This window comes from Pelophylax lessonae, assembly GCF_965119305.1.
Source record: "Pelophylax lessonae genome assembly, chromosome: 5".
In the NCBI taxonomy this organism is placed as follows: domain Eukaryota; kingdom Metazoa; phylum Chordata; class Amphibia; order Anura; family Ranidae; genus Pelophylax; species Pelophylax lessonae.
In genome coordinates, this window is record NC_138772.1 from 351,687,710 (window position 1) to 351,702,481 (window position 14,772).

At 41.2% G+C, this 14,772-nt stretch overlaps 1 protein-coding gene across 3 annotated transcripts in view; it reads right to left on the reverse strand.

Annotated features, from left to right (window-relative positions):
- Positions 1-14,772, reverse strand: part of DCDC2 (doublecortin domain containing 2) — a 279,474-nt gene that overhangs the window by 201,751 nt on the left and 62,951 nt on the right. The window lies entirely within an intron of this gene.

A 14,772-nucleotide genomic window follows, 5' to 3' on the forward strand; every position in this document is an offset into this window, starting at 1 on the left:
AATCCCTGCAAATCAAGGGAAAATCCTGGGGACTCCAGCTCACCAGAACCAGTGTCCCCATTGGAGGATTTCCCCTCTATTTTCTAGGAACAACCTACAATTTGGGATTTTGTTTTTAATTTCACTTTCAATGATAATGGTAAACAGGACAAATAGGAAGGGTTGTATCCCCTTAACAGGGGCGCAGACAGCAAAAAAAAAAAAAAAAAACTGACAGGTGTTCTAATCCCTCTCTGCAGTTTTGCCTTTAGTTAAACTTTAAGAATATATACTTGAATATAATTATCTTTTTAAACCAGAGTTTAGTGTCACTTTAATGAGACACAGAAAAAAAAAACCTGACATGGGTTTAACTGATAGGTGTTCAACCTGTGGCCCTCCAGCTGTTGTGGAACTACAAGTCCCATCATGGATAGATAGATAGATAGATAGATAGATAGATAGATAGATAGATAGATAGATAGATAGATAGATAGATAGATAGATAGATAGATAGATAGATAGATAGATAGATAGATAGATAGATAGATAGATAGATAGATAGATAACCAAAAAATATTGGGACTCCTGCCTTTACATGAACTTTAATGACATCCCAGTCTTACTCTGTAGGGTTCAATATTGAGTTGGCCCACCCTTTGCAGCTATAACATCTTTAACTCTTCTGGGAAGGCTTTCCACAAGGTTTAGGAGTGTGTCTATGGGAATACTTGGCCATTGAAGAGAAGGCCTGGCTCGCAGTATGCGCTCTAATTTATCCCAAAGGTGTTCTATTGGGTTGAGGTCAGGTTGCTTTGTGCACTTGGTCCAAGTCATTTGGTGGAGGGGGGGATTATGGTGTAGGGTTGGGTTTCAGGGGTTGGGGTTGGGCTTGGCCCCTTAGTTACAGTGAAGGGAACTCCTAAGGCGTCAGCATACCAAGTCATTTTGGACAATTTCATGCTCCCAACTTTGTGGGAGCAGTTTGGGGTTGGCTCATTCTTGTTCCAACATGACTGCGCACCAGTGCACAAAGCAAGGTCCATAAAGACATGGATTAACGAGTTTGGGGTGGAGGAACTTGACTGGCCTGCATAGAGTCCTGCCCTCAACCCGATAGAACACCTTTGGGATGAATTAGAGTGCAGACTGCGAGCCAGGCCTTCTCTCCAAATACGCTTCTGGATAAATGGTTGAACATTCCCATAGTCACACTTCTAAACCCTGTGGACAGCCTTCCCAGAAGAGTTGAAGCTGTTATAGCTGAAAAGGGTGGGCCAACTCAATATTGAACCCTACGGACTAAGACTGGGATGCCATTAAAGTTCATGTGCGTGCAGGCGTCCCAATACTTTTAGTAATATAGTGTAGATATATATATGTACATACAGTACATACATACTGCTTCATACATACTTCTTAGATTTATATGGTATTTGTAAGAAATAGTGTATATACAGAGTAACAGCTTACCCTAAATTTGTTTAAGGTTATTTAAGTATTCTAAGCCTATTTTAAACAGTGAACTATATGTTCTATAATGGATAACTGTTTTTTCCTAAATAGGTTTTGTAATACCTTGGTAATAAGGGACATGACATTAGCTCCACTCTTTCTCGATTTTGCCATGATTAGGTATTAACACAACAACTAGTCAGGATATTTTCTTTACATTCAAGTCATGAACTTTGACTCTGTTCCCTGAAGGCTTATATGACCTCAGGATGCCATTCAAAGACCCACAAAACTGCTTACATAAGTACACAAGAATGGACAGACATTCTCCATTGGTATCTACAATCATAGCATAGCTATACAATACTACTATAAATTGACACTGACCATCAATGATTTATTAGTAAAATACCCCCCCCCCCCGCCCCCCCTAGCCCAACTGACTGAGAACTGAACCAGCAGCAGTGTGTTGCTTATGACAACTGTCACCTACAAATCAAATTGTTTTTTGAAACCATTGAAAATACAGACCTCTGTACTTTAGATGTCTTTTTTTTAATTTTCTCCATAGTCTCATCTCAGTAACCTGTCCTGAAAACTAACGTCTTAAGCAGGAAAAATTGTGCATTCCTCCTCTGTAAATAGTAAAATCCTCCAATATCTTAGATTAGGCTCCAGTTCACACGTAAGCGCCGCAAATTCAGTGGTACACAGAGCAAATTTGCATTGCGGTTTCTGCTTGCCATGTGTGATTTCAATTTAGTGCAAATTTGTGAGTGGAGTGGTCACATCTGCAATTTTATTTTTTGTAAAAACTAGGCAAAAAAAGTAAGAATTTGCAGTGATGTTAATACTGGACTCTCTACGATTTCAATACGGTCCCATGGAGTTGAAACTCGCACCACACTAAACTCGCATTTGAAAAAGATCAAATTTGCACCGCATATATGTGAACAGCCTTTATTGGAAAAAATGCCTTTGCAGATGACATGCAAAGCTATGCTTTTTGGATCGCATCTGATCTGCATAGAATTCACAAACCGGGGCTTACTCTCTGTTACAGTAGCCTTTATAATGTACATATATTCCCAGCTTTCTTCTACGTGTATTGATCATATAGTGGCCACTTTTATTACGGTGTAATACTGGTATAAAATGACTCTGGAATATCATAATAATTTAATATTGTAATAATCTATGCAGAATGCAAACCAGAACCTGTCCCAGGTAAAAGGGAAATAAACTCCTCTGCCTAAAGATATTTAAATCTTGCAAGGCAAATCCAAACTAATCAAGCAAGCAGGGATCACAGGAGCAAGTACAAGTGAATGCTGTTTTTAAATAAACTTACCTCCATGTCCTCAAATCTGCTTCCCTTTCAAATCTCAGCCTGATCAGCTTCTGAGAACTGCAGTCTACATGTTCTTTTTGTTCTTTTCTCCCTATAGACTATGTGCCAACCCTACATACTTCTCTGGGGAAATTACCAGACCTGTAAAGATCATAGCATTGGCTGCATATCCAGGATTGCCCCATACCTGACACTTGGAAGCAGACTCAAAAGATTGAGAATATCATAGTAATGTAGACAATCAACCCGCCTAACCCTGCTTCTCTGACCCCCAGAGAACAGCTATCCTGCTTCTTGCCTCAACTTGCCTTTCTACTATCATAAGAGTATAATTCTTTAAAGCCAAACTCCAGGATAACCAAATATTGTTTAATTACAAGTGTCGTGCATTGTTACTTGGTGTACTTTTTGTATTTCTTTTTATTTCTTCCAGCTCCAATGTGAAACTTTCACTCAGCAGCTTCCTGTAATAAAGACCGGTCACAGAAGCTCTCTCTCCTTGTGTAGAGAGACTGGTCTTGTATGCGCCCCCTCCTGTAGTTTTCTGCAGGCATCCTGCAGAGCTACAGCTCTGCTCCCTGCACAGGCTATGTGCCGCTCAGTGATGTCACTGCTGAATTTTTATGGTAAAAACTAGGTTTGCAATTCTGCAACCTCCTCACTGACTGTGCGTGACAGCAGCGGGAGCCATTGACAGAGACCCGTGAGAACCTCTGCTCTTGTGCTCATCCCTGGATCGAGATTGGGTGAGTATAAGGAGGGGGCTGTGAGGGAGTATAGAATGCATGAAGGTAAAAAATCTTCAGCCACTTTAAAGTGGCATTGAACCCTGAGTTCATTAAGCACTATCAGCAGCTGATTTAATCACCTAGTGAGTATGCAACATCTTTATTTTTTATTCTCTACTTAAGTTCTTTTTAAGCCGCTGCCATGATTACTTCCCCAGGTTTGCTATTTTGGGGTGGCTCCTTTCTCCTACAGAATCCTATAGAGTCACCCTTGCATGCAGGGACTAGAGTTGTGACTCTCTACGCTGTGCTCTGATGCACATCGCTGGATCGGGATTGGGTAAGTATGGGGGAGGGGCGACTATTGGGGAGCTGCACACTTAAGGTTTTTTACCTTCATGCACAGTTTTCATGCTGGGAACCGCATAGCACTATGCAGTTTCCCTGCAGCTGCAATTTTAGAAAAGGTGCAGGGACCTTTTTCCTGCATATAGAAGCCCATTGAAATGAATGGGCTGCTGTGCCCTTGCAAAAATTGCCCCAGGGGAACTGCAATAGTGTGAACCTAGCCTAAAGCCTGGTACACACTATCCGTTTATTTTTTTCGGTTCAACCCAGCAGGTTTAACAAAAAAAAACACCTGTCAGCTCAGGTCGGAGCCACTGTACTAACTAACTATCTGAAGTTAGTACAGCAATCCCCCCCCCCCCCGAGCTGTTGTGTTCTGACAGGGGGATGTGCCCCAAGAACACTCCAATCAGCGCTCTCAGTCATTGACTGAGATTGCTGATCGGGAACTGGTCGGCTGCTGTTTTTTTAAATGGCAAACTTCTGTCGAACTGGCTGGCTTACACATAGGTCAAATGTCGACCATTTTTTTTTCTCAACAGGCTGATGTCGGCCGGCATTCGGTCCATCTGTACGGGGCTTAATGCTTTGCTTAGTGTCAATCATAGTATCAGCATTTATGAGTCCCAGGGCTTTTAGGGTTTACAGCAGAGATATTGTAAAAGCACGTTGTGTTGCACTGATTGCCTTTGATTGCAAAACGATATTCAAGCAAACGGAAACTATAAACTATTCAACCAAAACTCTAAATAAACTACATGTAAATGCAATCCTTGATTATGACCACTGTGTGGCTACCTTAATTTATATACATCGACCTTAATCATTTAATCATTACCTCTGCTGAGAAATCCTGCTAAAGAAAGATATGTTGAAGTTATAATATGAAGGTTCCCATGATTTACAGAGGCAAAATATCTACTGTTCCAGAAGTGTAGCACATGCAGAACCGATAATAAAGCCAAAGCAACATTGGGCTTCATGTATGAAAACTGTCTTAAGGAAAGTGTTTATGCTCCCCTTTAACCACCAATTTTCATCAAAAGTAATTTGTCTGGGCAGATAGGTAATAAAGAAAGAATCAAGTGGATTTATTTTCAGTAAGTTTTCATACATGACCCCTATTTTAAGATCATACTATTTAAAGGAGAAGTATGGGATAGAATAAGTCCTTAAAAAAAATACTTCCATAACAATAAATCCGCTGTTATTTCTCTCCTCCCTCCTTTTGTTTTTCCAGCAGGGCACTTCATCTATCATGTAGGTCCCTGTAAATGTCCGTTTGCTGTTTGAAAGTTTAGAGGGGGCAGTTACAACTTCAGCAATCTGCCCCCTATTTATGCCCCCTCTCCACTGGGAAATGTGGCTTCACCTACTGAACAAGCACGCACCTGAACAGTAAACACTGTGCTATTTTTGTGCATAGTGGAAAATACCTAAGTGGTATAGACATGGCTGGATCTAGTGGGAGGTGTTGGGGAGGGCTGTGCCCCCCATCCTCAATGGAAGCTATGCCCATTGGGCTCCTTCAAACATCCTCAGACTGCACACAGGCAGCATAGCTCCTCTTTGACTTCTTCCTCCTCTCACGCAGCTCACAGCTCAGGATGATTCTCTAAAGCCTGGACTGCACTGGACTGGACTGCATGTGGTGTAAACTGGCCCTCAAATAAAAATCCTGGAAATCAATTGCTCAGGTGTGAATGCAGCCTGTTGATCCTTTAGGCCCCTTTCACACATGCAGACCGTTCCGTTCCATCAGTTCAGTAAAGCCTCGTACACACGCAATGAATTTCCGCCGACCGGTCGTCCGTCTTTTGTCCAGAGTGATGTCTGTTGGTTGGAATGTGCTCTAGACTGCACACAAATTTTCCCGCACAACAGAATTCTACTTCAGAAGTGATGTCATGTGTTGGATTGCTTTCTTTGACTTCTTTCATCTCTGAGCATGCCTAGTCTTGCTCATAAGATTTTTCCCCATCGAAATCTGTACTAATGAGATGAAAATCGGACGTGTTTTGACGGTCAACAAAAATTATATAGCCTGCACACCAGGAGTTTTTAGGCCGAAAAGTCGGAGTCGGTTGTCGGAAGCACCATACTAACAAGCTGAAAATCGGCAGATCGGTCGTTGGACGAAATTTCCCGGCCGAATTTCTACTCGTGTGTACGGGGCTTTAGATACAGCCTCTATCTAAACACTGTGTAGCTGCCTGCTACAATCAATTATATGTGTACAGCAGCATAGCATTCAGCTACACAGTGTGCAGATAGAGGCTGTCTGTAAGAAATTTGGCCTGAGTGATGAGCTGTGTGAAAAGAGGATGGAGAGGAATAGAAGACAGCCCAGAGCCGACATCAGTCAAATAGGTGGATCCTGAAAAGATTGTTGGATAAGGCCTCATGTACACAGGATGTTTTGCAAACTCTTCTAGAAGCGTTTCCTCCTGGCAGCAGCGTTTTGATAGAAAAAAACACCTGTGAATTTGGACATGTTGATAGGTGTCAAGTGCTTGAGCACTAATTCATTTCATTGGCCAGAATAATAAATAACAAGCGTCTTGCATTTTTTTTTTTTTTTTTGCCAAAACTCTGCTGCTCCTGGACGCACTGGCATTAGATTTTTTTTCTCCCTCTAAAAGCCCCTGTACCTAAATGCTAAAAGTCTATGTGTGCATGAACACATAGGCTAATATGCAGGGGAGCTTAGAGGCAGGAAAAAAAAGGCGCCAGCTGCCCCTAGGAGCAGCTGCATAAACCTCCAGTGTGCATGAGGCCTAAGAATTCAGAGAAGACTGTAGCCCCCCACAGGTATTTACCTTGATTTTAACAAAAAGGGTGCACTTCTCAAAGGGTTGGAGACATTTTTATCTTTTAGCAGCTCACAGGAAATAAGATGAAGTTAAAAAAAGGAAACCCATACTTCTCTTTTAATCTGATAAACTTCATGCATGTACAGTATGTAAGAGTTCTTTCAGACTTTAAAGTCATAAAAGGTTGCAGAAGCCATGATTTTCATTTTTTGAAAGAATTTTGAAAGAGTTACTTTCGTTTGATGCATAAACCACTGATATCGGAATCACACAACAGTTGGTTATATAATCACCTGCACAGGCATTTAGTCACATGATCTCTCCTAAGGGGGAGGAACTGACAGAAATCATGTGATTAAATGCCTAGATGATCCCGGAAAAAGAGATTCTGCAGAAAACTTCCTCCTTAAAGTCATGAAAGGTTACAGAAGCCCTAAAATATTTTAATTTGATGCAGTAATCTCTAACTGCGGGAATACACAGAAACTGGTTATATGATCACATGCACAAGCATTCAGATCACATGATTTCTTCTAAAAGAAAAGAAGCAAAGTCATGTGAACACATGCCTAGATGATCCTGGAACAGAAGTGTCTGCACAAAGGGCAACTGTTGTCTTTTATAAGTTTAAAACTTATAGTTTCAATTCCATTACTATTCTTTCTATTACCATTCTTTCCTCGAAGACACATGCACTGAGTTTTTTAATTGCTTCCTTTTAATTGAACTAGACTCAATTTAAGCTTAAACACCTTTATTTTCAAAAAGTGACAATTACGCTCAGCTCTTTATGAATGCTAAAGAGTTACTTTAGTTGTGTTTAACAAAAAATAACAAAACTAAAGTAACTGTTTGGCATTCATAAAAAGCTGAAAATAGCTGTCAATTTTTTGAAAATAAGGAATCATATCTCAGTGTTTAGGCTTTAAATTGAGCCGAATGCGGCATACCATTTACAAGATGCTCTGCAAATGACATTTTGCACATTTATCTCAAAACATGACAAATTTCTAAAAGCTTCTTATTTTGCTGATAATGACAGTTGTCATACATGAGCCTTGTAGTATTGTGCTTTGTTACATCTTTGTGAGCCAATTTTCAAAGATATCTAAAACCAAGGGTCATCATTTTCACTGTTGCCTTTTTTAAATGCACTTGGTGTGTATACAGTACCATTAAATGATAGCAGAGAATTTTCCTTTTTTATTTGTGCAGCTTGGATTTTCTGTAGCCATAAACAAAGATGTAAGTGGACCCTAAAGCCTCGTACACATGCATCGATTATTGGCCGGGAATTTTTGGCCAATGTCCGATCGGCCGATTTTTGGCCTGTTAGTATGATGCTTCCGACAACCGACTCTGACTTTTCGGCCGAAAAAAATCTGGTGTGCAGGCTATAAAATTTTTGTTGGCCGTCAACACAACAGCCAATTTTCCGTCAGTAAGTACAGATTTCGGCAGACAAAAATCTGATGAGCAAGACTGGGCATGCTCAGAGAAGAAAAAACACACGGAAAGTAAACCAGCACATGACATCACTTCTGAAGTAGATTTTTGTTGGCCGAGAAAATTCGTGTGCAGTTTAGGCACATTCCAACCAACAAAACACAACTTGGAAAAAATCGGACGATCGGTCGGCCGATAATCGTTGCGTGTGTACGAGGCATTAGTTTCCACACGCTGCCAGGCAATCAATCAGATGTTCCCCTTGGTTTTTTAACCCGCACTACAAAAATGATCGGTGGAACCTCACTCGTGGTTACCAGACACTTTAAAACATGTCTTTTAAGTCATTGTGCTACTATATGGTAGGTTGTTAAATATCCATTTCATATGTAAGAGGAAGGCACAGTCAAAATAAATAATAACATTACTTCTTTATGCTACAGGGCCAAGATACAGTGCAACGGGAAATGCATACTCTAGGGACATTTGCCTGCCTCTGTCACTACTTTAGTCCATGCAGATCCTGTAATTGAGGATAATTATAAATACTTTAGGTCTTGTGTGATTTGCCGGAAATTCGAATTCTTCCATTGTAATGTTGGTTATACTGGCAATTTTGGAAAAGCCAAGCCAATTGCTTCCCAAACACATGAATATTTAAATGTCAAAGTGACTGATATTTAGCTATAAATTTTTTTGTATAAACTGAAAAAGATCTATCCTCAATTATAGGAAACATATTACATCACTGGAGCTAAAGCTTTAATACTTACCTCCTCTGATGGAGACTATATGTAAATCATAAAATGACAAAAGACTGCTATTAGTACAAGAGAATGAACTATACCGAGGTTCACTATTACAAGTACAACACATAGCAGACGGGTAACCTGCAACAAATACATTAGGTAACAAAAAATTTACCAGTATAGACATTTTAAAGATTAATAAAAGTTATAATAAGGTACAGTAAAATGTTCATTACACAGCTTTCGAGCACAAAGAGAGGATTAGTTTTAATTAGCAATGGATTTGAGATAATTCTCATTAAAATTGAGCCTCTGTGTCATCAAGTGTTTTAAAGAGTTATACGACTTTGTAACATGACTTACATATATATTTGCTACATTTACAAAACAGTATTTAAGAATTTGTCACTTAAATAGTATGTTAACCCAAAAGCCAAATTTTAATATATACTGCAGCTTATCAATCCTTAAATGTGGTGGCTGCATTAGTTTCCTGTTTTTAGGCTTTTTTCTTTATTTTCACCTTGTGATCTGTTACTTTTTAACTTCCTTTACCAAACTAAGCTGTCCAGCAGCTGGGGTTCAGTTTTAATTTTTTTTTTTTTTTTTTTGTGGTAAAGTCTATTTAGATGTTTTAGTGTACAGTATTTCACAAAAGTAAGTACCTCACATTTTTGTAAATATTTTATTATATCTTTTCATGTGACAACACTAAAGAAATAAAACTTTGCTACAATGTAAAGTAGTGACTGTACAACCTGTAGAACAGTGTCAATTTGCTGTCCCCTCAATATAACTCAACACACAGTCATTAATGTCTAATTTTGTGTGGCCCCCATTATTTTCCAGCACTGCCTTAACCCTCTTGGGCATGGAGTTCACCAGAGCTTCACAGGTTGCCACTGGAGTCCTCTTCTATTCATCCATGGAGCTGGTGGATGTTAGAGACCTTGTGCTCCTCCACCATCCATTTGAGGATGCCCCACAGATGCTCAATAGGGTTTAGGTCTGGAGACATGCTTGGCCAGTCCATCACCTTTACCCTCAGCTTCTTTAGCAAGGCAGTGGTCATCTTGGAGGTGTGTTTGGGGTCGTTATGTTGGAATACTGCCCTGTGACCCAGTCTCCGAAGAGAGGGGATCATGCTCTACTTCAGTGTGTCAAAGTACATGTTGGCATTAATGGTTCCCTCAATGAACTGTAGCTCCCCAGTGCTGAAAGCACTCATGCAGCCCAAGACCATGATACTCCCACCACCATGCTGGACTATAGGCAAGACACACTTGTCTTTGTACTCCTCACCTGGTTGCCGCCACACACGCTTGACACCATCTGAACCAAATAAATGTATCTTGGTCTCATCAGACCACAGGACATTGCTCCAGTAATCCATGTTCCTAGTCTGCTTATCTTGAGCAAACTGTTTGCAGGCTTCCGTGTGCATCATCTTTAGAAGAGGCTTCCTTCTGGGACAACAGCCATGCAGACCAATTTGATGCAGTGTGCGGCGTATCGTCCAAGCACTGACAGGCTGACCCCCCACCCCTTCAACCTCTGCAGCATTGCTGGCAGCACTCATATGTCTATTTCCCAAAGACAACCTCTGGATATGACGCTTATTACGTGCACTCAACTTCTTTGGTTGACCATGGCGAGGCCTGTTCTGAGTGGAACCTGTCCTGTTAAACCTCTGTATCGTCTTGTCCACCATGCTGCAGCTCACTTTCAGGGTCTTGGCAATCTTCTTATAGCCTAGGCCATCTTTATGTAGAGCAGCAACAATTTTTTTCAGATCCTCAGAGAGTTCTTTGCCATGAGGTGCCATGTAGAGCTTTCAGTGACCAGTATTAGAGAGTGAGAGCTATAACACCAAATTTAACACACCTGTTCCCCATTCACACCTGAGACCTTGTAACACTAACGAGTCACAGGACCCCAGGGTGGGAAAATGGCTTATTGGGCCCATATGGACATTTTAACTTAGGGGTGTACTCACTTTTGTTGCCAGCTGTTTAGACATTAATGGCTGTGTGCGAAATTATTTTGAGGGGACAGCAAATTTACACTGTTATACAAGCTGTACACTCACTACTTTACATTGTAGCAAAGTGTCATATCTTCAGTGTTGTCACATGAAAAGATATAATAAAATATTTACAAAAATGTGAGGGGTGTACTCACTTTTGTGAGATACTGTATTTAACACTAATCTCCCCCCTTGTTGATAATGTTATTGACCTTGGGTGGCTACACTACTCCTCCATAGAGTGGAGCCACCCTAAGACAGAAAGTGTTTACTGGCCAGATCAACAGGTGAAAATAAAGGGAAAAAATAAAATAAAATGAAGCCACCTCCATGTTTAAAGATTGCTATAATTATTTTTTGGGTTTAGATATGCTTTAAAGGAAACCTATACTGGAAAAGACAGGGCTGTCATTCTTGACATATTGATGTTATGCTTTCCAGAGGGAAGCAGAACCGGGCCCGACGTTTTCTGGAGGAACAGTTAGGCTCCATACTTTTACAGTACATTTCTTTAAAGGAGGTGAACATTTTAGACTTTGTCATGGGGAAATTTTAAACAAGCAAACTAAATCGAAAAACTCTCAGTCTCAATGAAAAAATTAACTGAGCCTATTTATTGGGTGAAATATGTTTTATCTATGATTTTTTTTATCATTTCTGGATAGTACAGTTTTACCCCACAGAATGTCCATTATTACATTGATTCAAGTTTGCTAAGCTCCTTCTTCATTGTATCTTAGGCTTATTTATTTTTGATATATGGTGACCAGATATTTTTGATTTTCATAGTATACTCCTGTTTGAGGTGGTCTGATCTTGCCTCAAAAAGTATCCCTAGAAAAGAAAACCTGACCTTCTTTAGATACTTCAGCTGCATTGGAGCTGAATGTGAAGGCCAGATAAGTATAGTTCTGAATTGTCCCTCTTTTGGATGAACTGTCCCTCTTTAGATACCAAATCCCTCATTCCACTTTAAATATTCCTCTTTTGATGTCTGATGTACAGAATTCTAGAAAAAAAATGTTATACTGTATTTAAAAAGTGCTGTGTTATACTACACTCAAATTTTCATCTAACTTCTAAACGTCTATCTGTTATTTTGAAAAGCCAGTAAAAGCATAGTGGGGAAAAAAGCAGAGGTCTTTGCTTTGCCTACATACCTTGTGCTGAAAGATGTCCCTCTTTCTCAGCTCAGTAAGTTGAGAAGTATGGATAGGGATACCCATTTTAGAAATTGGGGTTTCCTGATCTGGCTTCGAGCTGAAGGGCAATTCCCTAATACAGCCACTGGCCAGGAAGGGAAAAGATTGTAATCGAAAGTTGGTAGGCCAGCAGCAATTATGGAGGAGGGAGATATGCCGGCCATGGGTAAAATAAAAATATTCCTATGACATATGTTGTATGCAGGTGAAGTTTACAGTGTGTAGGGTGGGGATGATGTAAAATAAAGGCAAGAGTGCACAGCAGAATACATAACAGGTAGGCTAGGCATAGCATTGGAAGACAAAGCAGTTACATAGGACAGGTAAATGAGAACAGTGTAGCCAAAAAGGCTGTGGTGGTAAGTTTTGAAAAGAACTGCTGGCGGGTACAGCTGGCTGGTACTGCTGGTGGGTACAGATGGCTGATACTGCTGGCTGGTAATGCTGTGGGAACTGCTGACTCAGGCTGGTATTGTGCTGTGGGTACTGCTGGCTGGTACTGCTGTGGGTACTGCTGGCTGGTTATGCTGGTTCAGGCTGGTACTGCTGTGGGTACTGCTGTGGGTACTTTCTGGCTCAGGCTGGTACTGCTGTGGGTACTGCTGACTCAGGTTGGTACTGTGCTGTAGGTACTGCTGGCTGGTACTGCTGTGGGTACTGCTGGCTCAGGCTGGTACTGCTGGTGGGTACTGCTGGCTCAGGCTGGTACTGCTGGCTGGTACTGCTGTGGGTACTGCTGGCTAATATTGCTGTGGGTACTGCTGGCTCAGGCTGGTACTGTGCTGTATGTACTGCTGGCTGGTACTGCTGTGGGTACTGCTGGTTCTATTGTGGGTACTGCTGGCTCTGGCTGGTACTGCTGTGGGTACTGCTGGCTCTGGCTGGTACTGCTGGATCCTAGTGCCCCCTTAATGCAGAGGGATTAGTGCCCCATCAATGCAGAGTGATTAGTGCCCCCATCAATGCAGAGTGATTAGTGCCCCCTTAAAGCAGAGTGATTAGTGCCCTCTTAATGCAGAGTGATTAGTTCCCCCATCAATGCAGAGTGATTAGTGCCCCCTTAATGCAGAGTAATTAGTGCCCCCTTAATGCAGAGTGATTAGTGTCTCCATCAATGCAGAGTGATTAGTGTCCCCATCAATGCAGAGTGATTAGTGCCCCCATCAATGCAGAGTGATTAGTGCCCCCATCAATGCAGAGTGTTTAGTGCCCCCATCAATGCAGAGTGATTAGTGCCCGGGAATTAGAGAGCCTCCTGATTACAAAGAGCAGGGTTCTTCTGCTTACCCGGCGCGGGCGCTCTCATACGAAGTCATGCCTCCTGGACCGACTCCTATGATAGACGTCACCACTGTGCTGTCTATCATAGGAAGGAGGCGTGACTTCGTATGACAGCGGCCGCTCCGGGTAAGCAGAAGAACCCTGCTTTTTGTAATCAGGAGGCACTCGCCCTCCCCTTCCCCTCCGGAGGCAGCTTAATGGTAGGGCCGGCCCTGGGCGCCCCCGCCCAGGATCGGCCATGCAATGCGGGGACAGTGTCCTTAGTCCGGGGACGTCTGGTCACCCTAACACAGGGGGCCGGATCAGATGTCTTTGCGGGCCGTAGGTTCCCAACCCTGGTTTCGAGCAAAGCGTTTCTTGTGTTAGGATGGCCCAGTCAAAGTCCAGACCTAATTTCAATTGAGAATCTGTGGAAAGACTTGAAAATTGCTGTTTGTAGACGTTCTCCATCCAATCTGACAGAGCTTAAGCTATTTTGCAAAGTTTCACTTTCTAGATGTGCAAAGGTGGTAGAGAAATACCCAAAAACTTGCACCTGTATTGCAGCGAAAGGTGGTTCTACAAAGTATTGACTTTGAATAAAAATGTATGCCACACTTTTCATATATTTATTTGCAAAACATTTTGAAAATCATTTATCATTTTCTTTCCACTTCACAATTATGTGCCGCTTTGTGTTTGTCTATCACATAAAATCCCAATAAGATATATTTACGTTTTTGGTTGTAACATGACAAAATGTGGAACATTTCAAGAGGTATGAATACTTTTTCAAGGCACCGTAGAGCCCAGATTATTCTCTTCCACACTACATCATTTGTCACATCAAAATGACAAAGCTTACGTAAATTTGCTATATATTTTAAGACTTCAGATACGTATATGGTGGGAAAAATCTAAGAATCACACCATAATGTATTCTCACATACAATGTTAAAGCCTTGCATATTTTATACTCATAAAAAAGTAAGTATTATAGGCTGTTCGCTAAACCTAAGCTGCCTTGGCACGCCAGAAGTAAAAATGAACGGGCACAGCTGGCCCATGCGTGTGCAAGAACTCTATAAATAAAAAGGGAATCATTCTGTTCCAAATGCTTCACAGTTATATGAAGTGTGATGCAGACCAACAGAGAGAATATCAAACAGCCAACTAGACAATTAATAGTATATTTAAAATAGACAGTATACATGGTAAACCATTTCTAAAAGGTCCTTTTGATCACTATCGCACTTTATTACAAGCAGGCTTCCTAATATTCTGTATCTGATGACCACTGTCATAGAAACAAATGTTTGCCTTCATGCCACTAATCACATTAAGACCCGTTTCACACATGCGGACCATTTGGCTGTTTTTCATCCATCAGTTGACGGATGAAAAACGGACATCAA